This window comes from Sinocyclocheilus anshuiensis, unplaced genomic scaffold (genome assembly GCF_001515605.1).
Source record: "Sinocyclocheilus anshuiensis isolate Anshui unplaced genomic scaffold, SAMN03320099.WGS_v1.1 scaffold337, whole genome shotgun sequence".
NCBI classification, from domain to species: Eukaryota; Metazoa; Chordata; class Actinopteri; order Cypriniformes; family Cyprinidae; genus Sinocyclocheilus; species Sinocyclocheilus anshuiensis.
In genome coordinates, this window is record NW_015537968.1 from 258481 (window position 1) to 276293 (window position 17813).

Consider the following 17813-nt stretch of genomic DNA (forward strand, 5'->3'; position numbering starts at 1 on the left):
CCGGCCGTTTTTTGTCTTATTGCAAGCAACTCGTCTCTGTTCTGGACTTGCACAAACTGCGTTGCAATGCAATCGTTTTCCAAAATGTAATTTATGTGAAAATATTTAGTCTGTAAACACCCGTTAACACAGACCAGAGACATTGAAGACGGACGCACAGAGAAAAATACTGCAGCAGGCAGATCATTCACGGTTCATGATGCACAAACTATTGGAAGAAAATCCTCAATATTGATTTGGGGGTTTATATGAATGTGTTTCTGAGGGGAAACTAAGTGAATCTGCATCTCATTCAGAGCTCCTGCTGTTTGCTTCGTTCAGGCATTTAGTATAATTTCACAAAGCTTGTCAGAACATTGTTTTTGCTTCAAATTGGGTTATTATTAAATCAAATTATGTATATGAAATTATATCTAAATGATATGAAATTATATAAATATGTATATGAATTATATAACTGTAATTACAGATTTAGGTTAAATAAAGATGTCAGTCTTTATTTTTCTTCTTTTTAGGAAACAAATCAAAGAAAAACAAACAAATTCTACAGTTCCTAATATTCTGTATGTTGCTCAAAAACAAAATATATTGTGTTCAGCGGGAAAAGTTTCTTTTTTTTTACCCAGTCATTTAAAAATAACACATTTTAGAGCTGTAATGACAATACCGTGATACCGTGATATTTTTGCTTAAGGTTATCATACCGTCAAAATCTCATACTGGCCCATGCCTAGTGGCAGTGGCTACTTTTGATTTATAGAGCTATAGAGTAAATTACGTTTTAATGAATGGACTCCGCGATCCCGTCTGCGTTTTCGCAGAAACCATATAGCCCTAGAAATGTAACCACACTTCACAACATTTCGTCTTGCCCTGTGTGTTGATTGAACGAGTTGCAGGGGTGACATCACGTCACAGGGTCTCTCTTTCTCTCTCTGTAGCGTATGCGCCCAGATGCGTTCTCAGGTACCGAAATTTGGCACCGATTGATTTAACGTGAATCGGTACTCTGTAGTACCGACGCAATTTGGTCGGTACCCTTAAAAGTACCGAGTTCGGTACCCAACCCTACCAAACGGACAAGGCTTTTATACTTGTCGCGTTCGCTGTTGTACTATTCTTTGAAACAACAGGGGGCGACAAGGAGTAATTGTCCTCTAAAACCATCGGGAATCACCGGTTAGAAGAAGCCATTTGCCGGTACAAGATTTCTCGCGTGATGAATGAGTTGATGAATTAATAATTTCTTTATGTACAAACTGATTAAAATAATCTTAAGCTTTTGTGTTTATTTCGCATCAAAACCAAGACAACTTTAAGAAAATAATGTATAAATAGTATCTAAATAAATTCTATACAATAAATACAATAAAAATAAAATGTACTTCAATTAAAAAGCCTTGGACAAACTAAAAAAACTCTACATTGTTTTCCCTCAAAGTGTTGAAAGTTGCACCTGATGGAGTTTGAACTTAACATCAAACTGCTTCTGTTTCACACAAATGCCGGCACAGACGTGCATGTTCGGCTAGAGTCGCTTTGAACTCGTGCATCTTCGGAAGCTGAGCTGCGCGGAAAGTTACAAAAAAATGTTGTGCACACCGCCACGCGAAACATCGTCGCGCGCACTCAAAGCGAACTTCCCCCAACACCGCGATGACGTCATATTTGCCGTCATATTTGCCATGTCTACTTGCGGACGAGTAGAGTATAAATCAGCCTTAACTGTGTGCGCGCATGCGGCACCAGCGCAATCACTTGAATTTTTTCCTTCTAACAGTGGAAGCAACTACTCCTTTTAGTCAAAGATAATCAGAATTGTAAAAGGTTTGCTTTTATGTGTGTACATTCACAATAAAAACAAATCTTTGTGCTTTTGTAAAATAAGCCTAAAAAAAAATAGGATGCTGCTTTCTGCCGTCTGGTTTCCTTTCGCGCAGCACAAAAATGAACAGAAACTCTGTATATAGGCTACTTGTTGCACAGTTTTTCTTTCGTTTTATTAATTTATTATTCAAGTAAAAATATATTTCTTGTATAGGCCTATTTATTATTATTATTTTATTATTATATTAATATTTATATATATACATAGCCTAGCTTTATGATGTTTTTCTCCGCTCGCAGAAGCGCTGCAGGTGCGTGATGTGATATGATATGACCATGTGAATCCTCATGTTCTGTTGTTTTCTGCTTTTTGCGCATGTAAAATAAATCTCCGGGAAACAAATGTTAGTATTTTTAACGGTTCACAGACACTTATCCTTTCTAACTTAATTCAATTCTAATTTAAAATAATCTTGTCGGTTAACGGTTAATAATCGGTTAACGAGCGTCGGTTGTTGGTTAGGAAAAATAACCGAAATGAACATCCATAGTCTCACCCTGCTCTGAGAGGAGTGGCATCCCAGAGCTCCATCTGTTTCGAATGACGGAGAAATAACAGCATGTGCTTTCTCCCTCTTTATTCCTTTCCCTTCTTTTTTTTTTAGAGTCATGCTCCCTCTCTCGCTTTCTGAATCACCATCCCTCACTTCATTATGTTATCTATGCATCCCACTCCAAACCTCTTTAAACAGCCTTTTCTCCAAGGCGTCATCAGAGTTTAACGGCATAGCGTGGTCCCGCTGGCCACTGACGGGAGATGCTGTAACTACGTCATTAAGGAGACAAAAGCATCTTTTTTCCACTGACGGCCATTCAGTAGTAGACGTGTCCTAAATACATACAGGTTTTACTAGCAAAATGCATTTAAAAAAATATATCATCGTGCCCAAATTGTTCAGCATGGCCATTAAAAGCTGACTGGCCCAAAAATAAACCATTTCTTTAACTGCTGTCTTTCATGTCACAGTTTAGAACAGTCATTTAGCGAAGGGCCTGTGACAGTGTTGCAGTTAGCGCTGTCATGATATCATTTACCTGCAGTTTCACAATAATTAGCCACATAACGTTTATGGTTCAGGTAATTACAATAATAAGAGATAAATGAAACTGTATCCAGAAATTAATGCCTATGAGAAAATATAGCAAAATAAGAAATTAATAAAAACAAAAATTAAAAACAAACAAGTGCACAGTAACTGGAAATGAGTGCACATAAGCAAACAGTGCCAAAAAAAGACAGACAGATAGATAGACTCCAGAAATCAGTGCCCATAACGATAGAGCGATAGAGCGACAGACAGACAGACAGATAGACAGATAGATAGATAGATCCAGAAATGTGGCTCTATATACAGTGCTCAGCGTAAATGAGTACACCCCCTTTGAAAAGTAACATTTTAAACAATATCTCAATGAACACAAAAACAATTTCCAAAATGTTGTCAAGACTAAGTTTAATATAACATCTGTTTAACTTATAACATGAAAGTAAGGTTAATAATATAACTTAGATTACACATTTTTCAGTTTTACTCAAATTAGGGTGATGCAAAAATGAGTACACCCCACTGAAAGTCTTTGGAGCAAAGCTAAATTTGATACTACAAATGTCTAATTTAACAAGAATTCAACCACAGGTGAGTCTAATTATTCATTACACAGGTGTCGAGCAGACAGTTGACTATAAAAGGATGTTACTTAAAGAAAACCCCTTCCCATTTCATGCTGTCAGCAATGGCACCACATGGAAGAGAAATGTCACAAGACCTGAGAAAGAAAATAATTTCTTTACACAAGAAAGGTGAAGGCTACAAGAAGATCAGCAAAGCTTTACTTATTAGTCAGAATACTGTAGCAAAAGTGGTACAAAAATTTAATAAAGATGGTACTGCAACCATCTTACAGAGACGTCCAGGTCGTCCACGGAAGTTAACACCTCGACAGGAGCGTCTTCTCATGAGAAGGGTTGAAGAAAATCGGCATGCAAGTTCACTGCAGTTATCTAAAGAAGTAGAAAGCCAAACTGGGCTGACTATTTCCCGTGACACAATACGGCGTACACTACAGTGGAATGACATGCATGGGTGCCGTCCACGAAAGAAGCCTCTCCTAAAGCCCAGGCACAAAAAAGCCCACCTAGAGTTTGCCAGGGCCCATGCTGACAAAGATGAAGACTACTGGGACTCTATACTTTGGAGTGATGAGACCAAGATAAATGTTTTTGGAACCGATGGCTTCAAAACCGTATGGCGTTGCAAAGGTGAGGAATACAAAGAAAAATGCATGGTGCCTACAGTGAAACATGGTGGTGGCAGTGTCCTTATGTGGGGCTGCATGAGTGCTGCTGGTGTCGGGGAGCTGCATTTCATTGATGCCATCATGAATTCACAGATGTACTGCTCTATACTGAAAGAGAAGATGCTACCATCACTCCGTGCCCTTGGCCGTCGTGCAGTTTTCCAACATGACAATGATCCTAAACACACATCTAAAGCCACTGTTGGATTTCTGAAGAAGAACAGGGTGAAAGTGATTCAGTGGCCAAGTATGTCTCCTGATCTGAACCCAATCGAACACCTATGGGGAATTCTGAAGAGACAAGTTCAGCATCACTCTCCATCCAGCATCCAGTCTCTAAAAGAGGTCATACTTGAAGAATGGAAAAAGATAGATGTTGCAAAATGTCGCCAACTTGTTCATTCCATGCCTAGAAGACTTGATGCTGTCATTAAAAATCATGGAGGCCATACAAAGTACTAGATGTAGTAGTTTTTGTTGTGGGGTGTACTCATTTTTGCATCACCCTTATATATACACAAATTCTCTTCTTCTCACAAACAGAGTTCAGAGAGCTGCTTTGAACTGAAAGCAATAGCATCAAATCATACGCATGTACTAGCACTCTGAACTGGAAGTGGCATGTGGTCAACCTCTCACTGGTATAAAACCACACAGACAAGTCACTCTGTGTCAATACTGTGTCAGTAAACACACACACACACAATGTTTAACCCACTTGAACATTCACAAGTGCCACAAACGCCTCTGAAGAGGAATATTATGAGGAAGACTTGTAGAGCTCCTGCCTTGGCCTGCCACTGATAGGCTGTGTGTGTGTGTGTGTGTGTGAGAGAGAGAGATGGATGGACACTGTTGACCCCATCCTTTTCAGTCAAGAACACCAGCTCAAATCAGACTCAAAGAACATCAAACAATATGCCTGTAGGTGCCAAACACGCACACGAACTTGTGAAGTTCTGAAATGACAAGTACAAAGGAATGTCTGCTGCTGGGATGCCACATTCATCAAAACGACACAAAGACACAAATACACCCACAAATGCTCGCATGGGGACATTCTCATTCAGCTCACTGACAGAAGTGCAAATCTATTAGCCTGTATGCCAGTAACACATAATGAGCTTCTCAACTACAGAGCGCATCTGTATTTCATAATAGATTAAACAATAGGGCTCCCAAGTTGCATTTCTGGTTGTGATATGTGTTTGCGAGTCGTTTGACATCTGTTAACGGTCTACAGTTAGTCTGATGAACTGCATGCCTTTCAAAAGTTTAGGGTCAGGAAATGAATACTTTTATTCAGCAAGGATGCATTAAATTGATTAAATTGATGAGAAGTGACAGTAAACACATTTATAATGTTTCAAAAGACTATTTCAAATAAATGATGTTCTTTTGAATTTCCTATTCAACAAATAAGTTTAAACAAAGCAGCACAACTATTTTCATCATTAATGATAATAAAAAATGCTTCTCGAGCACCTAATCAACATATTAGAATTATGAAGGTAGAATGACGTCAAAAAGATTTGCATACGCAGGGTAATATTTGTGGAAGTGTACATAAGACTGTAAGCGTAAATTAAATTTGCATGCGCAAGAGAAGCTTTGTAACAGTGTAAATCGCGTTTCAAGCGCAAGAAAAAATTATTTGCAGCATTTTACTGTTACTCGTAAGTGTAATTCATGTATTGTGAAACTGCAGCTTCATGCTAACGCAAAATAAATATGATCTGCATGCTTCTGACTTCCATTTTTCCGCGCTTACACTTTTGGCACGTTTTTTTCGCCAAAAGATAGTCAAAAGCACTGCAAGCCTGTGAACAGTGATTTGCAAGTGAAAACAACAGTTTAAAGAACTGCAAAACGGATCGACTGCATAGAACCAATCTGTATGTGTACAAAACTAACTGTTGCAAATGTCTAAATGTGGGGCAAAAAGTTCCCGAAATAAACCGATATGTACAGCTCCGTCTTTCTTTTCTCTGCGCTTACAATTTTGGCACAAAAGTGTGAGGGGAGGGCGGGGCCACCTTCTTCTTGTAGCCAATCAAATGAGCCTCTCGCTGACTGCTTTCTGAAGCATGTGAGACTGAACACAGTGGCTGCTGCAAATTCAGCTTTGCCATCACAAGAATAAAATACATTTTAAAATATATTAAAATAGAATATTAATGCCTTTACTATATTTTTGATCAAATAAATGCAGCATTAATGAGAATACATTAGGAGACTTAAAAAATCATGATATATTACTGACCCCAAACAACAGTGCATATTACTTGGCAGAAAAATTGCTTATGATAAATTATAAATCATAAACGTAACAACTGAAAATTGGTGCTTTGCTGTTTTAAAAAAAAAGAAATAAGCCTCTCAAATTAATGAATACAAGAATAAAATGTGATTTAGGCTAATTCTACTGCTTGCTCTTCAGTCAAGTAGTCCTTCAGAGAGAAATCACAATTAAAAGAACAATGAAAAGATGAAAAAGTCGAGTTGTTTTCAGGGCAACAGCGAGGGGAATCAGTTCAGCTCATTTTGTGCTCTGTGGTTAATGAAAGGCTTCTCAGTGAGAACTATGGTGCTGAGCTTTGATCCATTTGTGAGTTTTATTATTCACCATAATCAAAGTTTTGTACATAATCAAAAGTACTGAAAATGCTACAAAGTTTTTAATCAATTATGAATGTTTTTTTTTGTTGTCATTTAATTAGCTATTTAGCGAATATATGGGTTTTAAATGAACGGATTAAACATTATGTCCATGTCTCAAATGTTAGAGTATCTCTATAGAACAACAAATATTTTTATACCTAAATTGTAATTACGTACTGAATTGATAAAACTTCTAATATTCTTAAAAGCATTTCTCCATCTCAATCTCTCTCTACTCATTATATTCTTACCCGACCCTTTCAATTTCCATATTTTTCTTGTTCAATCTCCAGCTCCTTCATTCTTTATCTCCTCTCCTTTCTCATAGCTTGACTAATTTCATTTTTTTCTATATCGACCTCATCAAGTGGAAACCCTCCTCTCTTTTACTCTTTCTTAAGTAATGAACGTTTAAAGCAGCATTATAGTCAGCAGCCTGACCAGTGCTCTCTAATGAATAGACCTTATTAATACTGCATAACCTATAAACAGGTCTGGGGCAGCTGCCAAAGCCACATGCATCACACACATTCACACCTCTGTCTGTGTACCAGTTTGCCAGCTTGTATATGCATGCACCTGCTAAAAACCACAGGCTTTATATAGAAGCTCAAAAGCACTCATAAACCACATCAGAACCAGACACTTCTTCATCACATAGAATAGAAAACGGGGCCCACAGCACAAAGGGTTAAGCCCCGTTCACACCAAGAACGATAACTATAAAGATTAGCGTCCACACCAGCGAATGATATCGTCTGTTTATTCTAAGCACACGCACGTCTGCCGCTTTCAACTCTTGAGCTCGTTACAGCAGGATGGATTCTGAATGGCTGTCAATTTTTTATCGTTCATCAGCTGGAGAAAAATCGGTTTGAAAGTGATTCCAACGATCGTTTCTCTCTTTGTCTTTATCGTTATAGTTCTGAGGTGGACTCGATTTTTAGAACTATATCTTTATCGTTATCTTTATAGTTATCATCCTTGGTGTGAACGGGCCTTTAGGGTTGCAAAAAGGTGGAAAATATCCAGTAAATTTCAGAAATATTCCAGACATTTTGGAAACTTTCCAGGAATTTTTGGAATATTCCAGGGAAATTTTTGGAAAGTTTCCAGAAATTTTCCACCCCTTTGCAACCCTACAAAAGTGTTAATTAAAAGGAGCGCACATGAACGCCACAATCTGGCTTTTTATCCACTTTATCCCAGTTAAGCTGCACACTTACCTAAATATGCTGTATTCGGTTACCATAGCAGCCCGATGAGCTTTCTTGAGTTGCCATGACAACAGAATGAGGCATAAAGTTCAAGACGCCACACAAAAAGTACAGAGCACGCATTTGTTGAAGAAAGAAAAAAAGATAGTGACCGCAAATTGGAGAGAAAGAACATCAGGCAGTGTGAATTTGGAGAGAATAAGTGGCTTATTATGTGCTTGCACATATAGCCTACACAAAAAAGTATAATAAAAAAGATAACTATCACACACACATATATAAATATATACGCATTTACTAATACATATATAGATATATGTATCTTTATGCGTATACATATATACACTACCATTCTGAAGTTTGGGGTCAGTAAGATCTTTTTTATTAAGAAATTAATATTTTTATTTAGGATGCATTAAATTAATCAAAAGTGATAGTAAATGCATTTATAATAAGTTAGTTTCAAATAAATACTGTTCTTTTGAACTTTCTATTCATCAAAGAATCCTAAAAAAGTATCCACAAGAATGTTAAAAGGCAACTTTTTTCAACATTATCAATAAAAAAAATTAGGTAGAAATGTTTTATTAAGCAACAAATCAGCATATTAGAATGATTTCTCAAGGATCATGTGACACTGTAATATATATATATATATATATATACATATATATATATATATATATACACACACACACACACACACACACACATATATATATTTAAAATATATTAAAATTAAAAAAAATTAACATTTTAAATTGTAATATTTTTACCATTTTACTGTAATTTTGATCAAATAAATACAGCCTGGGTTAACCATAACTGCCAAAATACCACGGTTAATATATTAGTATACTATAAAACTATGGTAACATGGTAGCCACCTCTGTCCAAAAAAAAAAAAAAAAGACAAGAAATCTGAAACCGATTTTTAAATCTATTAAAGAAAAATATCTTATGCTTGTAGGCATTTTGGCAGAAAGTCCAGTTGCCGCAATCAATTTCTGAAAGATAAACATTTATCTCAACATTTCATGGTTGCCATATGCCAAGTGTCAGGCTGAATATTTACCTTCAAGCAGATATATGGTGTTAAAACACACACTGATCACATCACTTTATTTTCTGAAATCCTGAAGGATGATTCTGCTGGTCGTATCCTAGTTACTGGCAGCCATTTACAAACACATCAAAGAAACATACACAAATATACCCAAGACTACGTATCTGTGCTCTGCAGGAATGCAAATATTAGTGATTGTACACAAATATACTTACTCTCACACAGAGGCAGTGAATAGTTCCTGTACCCTCATTCAAATGTAAAATGCAAAAGACGTACCCTTTGAACTGACCTAATGCTACAACAAAGAGTTTTGTTCTGTAAGTACAAAAACAAAGTGTTCAATTCTCTTCAATTCACCCTCAGCCAATCAGAGGCCAAGACTGATGCTGACAGAATCACATTGATGACATCATTCCAAAAAAGGACCCAAGTCCCTACAGATCTGACAATGGCGCCTGTTACAGATGAGACACACACATAGAAGAGACAAACTCGACCAGGCACCCTCAAGGACTGTGAGCAGAGAGAGAGAGAGAGAAGGGAAAATCAATCAGGGTCTCAATTTAATTTGGGAAGTGTAAAGAGGGGCTAAATAAAGGCACATTTATCAAGGCAGTTAGAGGGAGAGGGACATGCCGAGAGGGAGGGTGATGGAGAGAGCACTGTAAACGCCAGACATTATTTTTAAAAGCTTAAAACACACACAAACAAGTGGCCTTGTATGAGCTTGAAAGTGCATCAATATAAATATTTAAAAAAAAGTACAACTCTTCAATTATGGTCACATTAAACCCTCTAACCTCTGATGTTCACTAGTAAAAGTACAGAAGCAGGTATAGAATTACACCAAGCACAATTACTTCATATTTATTAACCAGTAGCAATATGCCAACTGCATGGTACAATTTGTTTATTTATTTATTTTGTATTATTTCCACAGTATTTAATATACATACTGTGAAGAGTATATGAATTTTCTGCATGAATTTTCATAGAATATCTGGATTATTTCTACATTTGCCAAAATGTGCAGTACATATCAGAACACACTGTGAGAAACTGTATCCCATTATATAATGTACTCAACATGAACTTCCATTTCCAGTGTGATAAATGAACAGACTGTATTTTATCATCTCTTTCCTTGTTATATGATTGTACGGCCAAGAGCTAAAACATTTTTATATAGAACTGGAGTTTTATTTTTTATTATTTATTTATTTTTTGAAAAAAAAGTGAAAAATACTTTTTTTTAGGGATGCACCGAATGTTCAGCAACCGAAATTATTCGGCCGAAAATAGCAAAAAAAGCTCTGTCGGTGTTCGGCCAAATAAGCAAAAAGACCGAATAAATTGTTCCGAACAATGATATGACGCGATCAAATAGCAACCAGCGCAGAGTGAGAGGCGCGCACTCTTCATTGTGCAGCACACACGTCAGCAGTGTGGAAGCATTTAAACTGTCGGAGAAAGACGCAAAAATCATTACAAGCACAGACAGCGAGAGACCGTTTAGGACTGCATCGCATGTCTTCGATGAGAAGAGGAAGGGGTGATTGTTGCTGGTTACTGTATGATGATTGAAATCGCGAAATGGCCTTAAACAATTAGTAAATAAACTGCAGAACGTTATGTTTTCTAATACACACGCGCATTGCATGTATTCTGACAGTGCTGCACGAACTCGCAGCAGATTTGCTTGTTAACCAGGGTTCAAAGTCCAAAGCGTGAGGAAAATCTGCGTCAGTTGCGCGGTCACATTTTTATGAATTTTTACAAGGCATGTGACAACGTGATACGTACGACGTATTCGTAATGAGACTCATTTATAAATCTGTTGTCAACAAAAATAAGCACTGAGGTCTTCCTGCGCGTTTCCGCCAAAATAAAAGTTGAGAAAAAGCAAGAACTCTTATCAACATTCAACATTGTGCTTTGTTGGTATAGTGTCTGCTAGAATGTTAAAAATGTTCAGTGTTAAATATTTTTTAATTGTTGTTTTGTAATTGATTTTTTTTCTTTGAAAAGCAAGACAAAACAGTAAAAAGCACATTTTGGCTTTTTATGCAATGGTGAATTTTTTTGGGGCAAAATACATGGGGAAAAAAACTCCGTGTTCGATATTCGGTCTTCGGCCCAGTGTTTCATTTTGTTCGGTTTCGAATTCGGCCAAGAATTTTCATTTTGGTGCATCCCTACTTTTTTTTTTTCAAAATAAAAGTCCAGGTCTCAAAAACAACACTGTTCAGGACCCCATCCTTTGAAACACTGCATAAATTGTGCTAAGCATATTCATAAAGGCATAATGGTTAAAAACTACACATCAAAAATGCAATGAGACAAAAGTAGGAAGTACTAAATTGCACGACCGTGTTCTCTGTTCCTGTTTTTAGTCTATTTATGTGTTTTCATAATCCACTTCATGGCTAGGCTAAATCAGCTTACGGGTGTTTTTAAACACGGTTTCTGAACATTTCGTCTCTCGGGTGCTACTCAAAGTTATTATGGAAGCTCCATCAGGCCACATACAAGCGCTACAGTGAGAAATCAGGGTGCCAGAGAAGCTGACAGCACAGGACACTGGTAATTGCTGACTGAGGAAGATCTACTTCAGCTTTCAAAATCAGAAACGGCTCATGCGTCACCGACTGAGTGTGCGGTAGTGCTTGTGCTCAAATATGACATGGAGCCAAAAAGGCAACGTCCACACACTTCCTCTATGTGGAGCAAAAAAAAAAACAGAAGAATGGAATGAAGACACCGGGTGAGAAAGAAAAAGACACAACAGTTCAATGAGAAATCAATGAGTGCCTAAGTAACGATCTGGACTGGTGCAAGTACAAGGCCAGTAATAGAGAATAAGCTATTAATAAATAAATTATTGGTTAGAGGTCGCCATTAAACTATAAATGGCTCATAATATACTGCCTGTCAATGTCAGATAACTGTGGAACAGACTGCTGTTCCTGTATGCAAACACACATATATTAAGGCCTACTCTTGGTTGTATGCTACATCTTTCAATCATGCAATTCACAGAATACAGAATAATCTAATTTGCAAATACATAAATATAAATGAACCTTCTTCCTTTCCTGACAGTCTAAACGCCATAATTTATCTCCTCATTACAAATGCAAATCAACACACATCTGTTGAAACATCATTCTTATCAACCAGGTACCCCTAAAAATGAAGCTGCAGGAAACAGAAAAACTATGTAAATGATGACACTGGAAAACTGATGGGCAAAAACAATGTTTCTTTAATCTTTCTAATGATTAAAGGGTTAGTTCACCCAAAAATGAAAATTAGGCTGTTTTACTCACCCCAGAGCCATACTAGGTGTACGCTGTGTTTCCGCGTTCGTCACTTCTGAGCGGCGCATGCGCAAAGCCAACCGCATATGTCATCCGCCCGGAGCTGCTTCGTTTACAACAGTGAGCTTGTAATATTGATATGGATATGAATATGGATATCTTTCTTACAAAAACGCATCGATTCGCTACAGGAGGCCTTTGTTCAACCCCCGGAGCTGTGTGAGACGGTTTTTTGAATGGATGGGCACTTTTTATTTAACTTCTTTTGGACTGATGCATGCAACACCCGCTGAGTGGCATTAAACAACTTGAAAGATCAAAGACTTTTTTTAATCTAACTCCGACTGTATTCGTCTGAAAGAAGAAAGTCATATACACCTAGGATGGCTCTGGGGTGAGTAAAACACAGCCTAATTTTCATTTTTGGGTGAACTAACCCTTTAACATTCCTTGGCACCCTGATTAAAAAAAGACTTTAAAAGATGTCATATTTTAAATAGTGAATTTAAACCAGAGTAAATACATCACTGAATTGTGCCAGAAGATCTGTTTGGTTAACTGATTAAAAATAATTTGTTAACGCAGCAATAGCCAATGTGTAACTACTGATAAAACACTAAAAATATGCAAACATTGCCTTTACAGCCATGTAGCAAACCGGTGACAAATAACCTCTTAATTCCATGTGAAATAAAAATAATATTGCAAGTGCCTGCATGTTTCCTCTGAAATACTAGGAATCTGAATGTAGTGAAGTAAACAGGATATGTAGTCGAGGATCCATTTAGCCTGAAAATAAAAGGAGGGGGCGAGAAAACGGCACTTGTCAGAACTACTGTGATAAGTGAAAATAGGAAAGACCGCGTTTAGGAAAGACTATAAAAAGCCAAATGCTTGACATTAATTTCATAATTAATGACATTAACATGACATTAATGTGCATAATTGTACTGTTCTTGATTATAATTTGTATTATTACTCAGTTTCAGGCCTGGTGTTTTCTTACTGTCCTCAAATGTACTGACACTAAGTGAAGGTCTTTTTAAATCTGACTGCTGAGTCTGAAAGTCTGAGACTCTGAATAATTAGTAACACTACTGGAGTACTACTGTACTGTTTACTGCACATCATACACTGAAAACTGGACACTGCTTACTACCGTTCAAAAGTTTGAGGTCAGTAAGACTTTTGTGTTTTATTCAGCAAGGATGCATTAAATTGATCAAAAGTGACAGTAAAGACATTTATAACGTTACAAATAAATGCTGTCCTTTTGAACTTTTATTTAAAGAATTCAGAAAAAAAATATCTACAAAAATATTAAGCAGCACAACAGTTTTCAACATTGAAAATAATAAGAAATGTTTCTTGAGCACCAAATATTATTAGCATATTAGAATAATTTCCGAAGAATCATGTAGCACTGAAGACTGGACTAATGACTGCTGAAAATTCAGCTTCACCATCACAAGAATGAATTGCATTTTAAAATATATTATAATAGAAAACAGCTTTTTTTTTAATTGTAATAATATTTCACAAGATTATTGTTTTTATTTTTAATCAAATAAATGTAGCCTTGGTGAGCATAAGAGACTCCATTCAAAAATAGAAGAAAATATGTGAAATTGTATGCATTATGTACCCACTCACACTACAAAAACAAGTATGCTTATTCTACATTGTTGTTGTCGTGCCATCACCTCACTATTTCATGCTTAATTCAGGGGGGTCCAGCTACTAACTTGAATTAAAATGCAAAAAGTGATACTGAATGAAACCCATGAGCGATATTATATTTTATTCATCACACTTCAGCAGTTGACCAACTCTAGTCTTTTGAGATGCCACAGTCCATCAAACGTGAAACGGATGGTGTAACTTTGGCAGTAGAAATAAAGAAGCTCAGGAATTGATTGAAAATGAGTGAGTGGGAAAATCATAGTGGTGCATCAAAAAAAATAAAACTGAAAAATGGATTGTTTTCTCTCAGGATATCTTTATAGGCACCACAAAAAAGCAGAGCACAATTGAAAAACTAAGAACAAACAATAGAAAAAGACTTGAACTTGAAACCAGCTTTTATTCTCTCTTATTTTCTGAGTCTTAAGACAAGAAATGAAGGTCTGAAAAAGGAAGGCTCCTGTGAAAAGAAGAAAGAAAGATCTGAAGGAAGTGCCAGTGACAGGACCTTAACAAAATGATGAGGCTTCAGCAATTCGCAAGCAACAATGTGGCACACAATGCTAAAAAGGCGCTGTCTCATGCCTAACACCACAACCTTTATGAAAGATAACACACTCCGTCAGCACAATCTCACACGACACGGTTTACAGTCGTACCCAACGAACGTAACTCTGCTAATCAGCCCTGGAAATTTTCATCTGGTGAACTATTCCTTTAACGTTAAAGTAAGGCTGGGCGATATAGCTAAAAAAATTATCAACGATATAATGTTTCATATCGTTCGGTATCGATAATTATTGACATTTTTATAACCTTTTTTAAAACAAAAAGCAATAGAAAAAAAACTTTACATTTAACCACTGTATTTATAATTTAAACAAATTGTTTGAGACAAAAAACAAATTTTTTGTTTTAACAATCAAACACAATAAAAATTAAACAAATATCTAATTTCTAATGTTTTATATGCAGATTAAATAGGTCTTTATTGTATAGGTCTAATTGTCTCCCGAGGCCACAAGAGGGCGCAATGAGCAAAATAAAAATTTAGTAAGTAACTCTATAAAAAAGTGCATTAGGTCTAAATTAACTCATAAAAATCAAATATAATTTCGTAAATTGCATAAACAATTATGAACAAAACAGCATCATGTATTTATGCATTGCTTAATCCAAAGAGCCGAAGCGCCATTCACACAGACTGCATTTAAAAACATATGAGACGCAGTGAAAAGGAATAAACCTCCACAAATTCGTGACGTGTTTTCTAAAAGTTTAAACTGTTTTAACTTTGCATGGCTTTCTATACATCTCTTGTGTGAGACGCGAATGCAGCAGTCATATTTGTCCGTATAAAAATACACTGAATATGCGTTCTGTGTGAATGGCTTGGTTTCGGTTTTAACCCATTCAAGATCTTCTCCGCATTCGTTAAAGATAAGTTTAATATCTGCGAGGGCAAAAATTTGCTTGCCACACCTGCCAAGAGCAGGTTAATATATGTAGAAAAATATTCAGCCATGCACATGCACACACACACACACACACACACACACACACACACACACACACACACACATAAAAAGAGATTATCGATATTGGAGCTCCCTTAAACAGAGTGCCTCACTCCTGGTGAGAGTATGGGGGAAGCCAACATGTCAGCTAATAAAAGCGCTCTATTCTGTTCCCACATCACTTTGAGGAAGAAAGGTTGCTGCACTTTAGCAGAATCATCACATATATCCTCATCCTGGTTTCCTCTCTTTCTAGCCCGAGGAAACCCAACCCTCTTCCATGCTAACTCTATAGGTACAATCATCATAAACAGTTTAATTAGTCAGGAAATGAGAGAATAATAAACCCACATTTCAAATTAAATCATATTACATGTAGTCACATTTTAATAAATACGCAAAAAGCAAGTAAATAAGAAAATAAATAAAGGAATTGGGATAACGTTTCAATAAAAAGAAAAAAGTGGAATAATTTGAGGTCAAACTTTTTAAACCTTTTCTACAATAGCTTTCATTTAAAAAAAAAAAAAAAACATACACAGTTGGGGACTTTTACGTTTAAATTAAGGAACAATAGGCGGAGCGTGTGTAAGACCTGGCTATAGGGACTTGGGGCAAAAATGCCACTAAATTGGACAAAAATGCCCCTGCACAAACAAATGAAATCTATTACGTCTGTTGCTAACAAAGTGAAAATGAATAGACAGTGTCGATTGTGGCATTAAATTAAGATCTGCTCATGTTGCACCGTATTTATTTTTTTTACCCAATCACACACAATTCTGTTGAGCTTAGGAATGCAATGGCCAATCAGAGGCGTTTAGATGAGTAATCGATGAAACTCATCAGTTTTGAGAGTGCGTGCACGTACAATGTAAGTAAGAGATTCATTTCACAGTGTATACAGGCTGCACGATAAATCGAAATGGAATCGAGATCAAGGAACTATAGGATAGTGATTAATGGCAGACCTGAATATCAAACAGCTCAGCAAAAAAGTGCAGAGGAATCTGAAATATGAAGGAAGAGAATTGCAAAAACACCATTAGGAAAGAAAAACGTTGAAGTTTGAAAAAGAGTTCAAGGCAAAAGGGCAGTGCATGAGTGAGAGAGGAAGGAGGAGAGGAGTGGAGTCAGAGCCCTTGCCTAATAATGTGGTGGTCACACTTCCTTTATTCGGCCTGTGCGTTTCCTTTTCTTATTGTGTAGGTGTGAGAAACCACCAAGGGTTTGAGCTATGGGCTGCATGTAGGCATATATACACATGCAGTAAGTTCTGCAAAAGCATCAGAATAGAGAAAGACAGCATACAGACAGACAGAGGCCTCACTGTGGGAGAGGCACTTACGGAGAGTGTCAAAGGTGCAAGCAGCAGGATGAGAAAAAAAGAAAGAAAGAAACACATAAGAACTTCCTTTAACATGCACGTTAAGCTGTTAAAATCTTCTTCACATCAATTCATTTTTGTGGTGCTCGTATAATATCCACCCTATGTTTAACATAAGAGCGGGTGTGGCCATTTATAACAAATGTGCAGGGCTTCCGGTGTCATTCACTTCCAGCTATTTTAGATGTACAAAAACGGTCCGTTATGCCATTTTATCTTGCAAACTGGTATGTATTAGCATCTTATTTTATTCTGGTTTTCTTTTTATTTATTATAAAAAATTACCCTCTAACAAAAGCAATCTCTATTATTTTTCTATTGTTTTGAGGTTTTATTTTTATTTGAAAACAGACCCTCTAACACTAGCATTCCCTATTCTATCTACTTGTTTTCTTTTTATTTATTATAAAAAAATTAAAAATAAAAAACTAGGCTAACCGAGACTTGTCACAGCACTTACATATTATTGCCCTTTTGTTGGTTTTGAGTTTTGATGTTGTCCTCATTTGTAAGTCGATTTGGGTAAATGCATCTGCTAAATAACAATGTAAATATAATGTAAATGTAAATAACAAAACTAAATTGAAATTTTAAAACAAGGCCCAAATCATATAAATAAGTAACACAAATAAAAGAAATAAGGCTTTGTCTGTGCTCTTGCCATTTAAAATTAGAGGCAGGCAACCACTGCATTTTAATCATTATCCAAACAAAGATGCCGCATACATGCAACATGAGCAGTTTTTAATCTAAATTAGATTGTATAATTTCAAA

The 17813-nt window shown here is 36.4% G+C and overlaps 1 protein-coding gene across 1 annotated transcript in view; it reads right to left on the minus strand.

The window, feature by feature from the left end:
- The window catches only part of arrb2b (arrestin, beta 2b), a 49152-nt gene that overhangs the window by 16082 nt on the left and 15257 nt on the right, over positions 1 to 17813 (minus strand). The gene's annotated exons all lie outside the window — the stretch shown is intronic.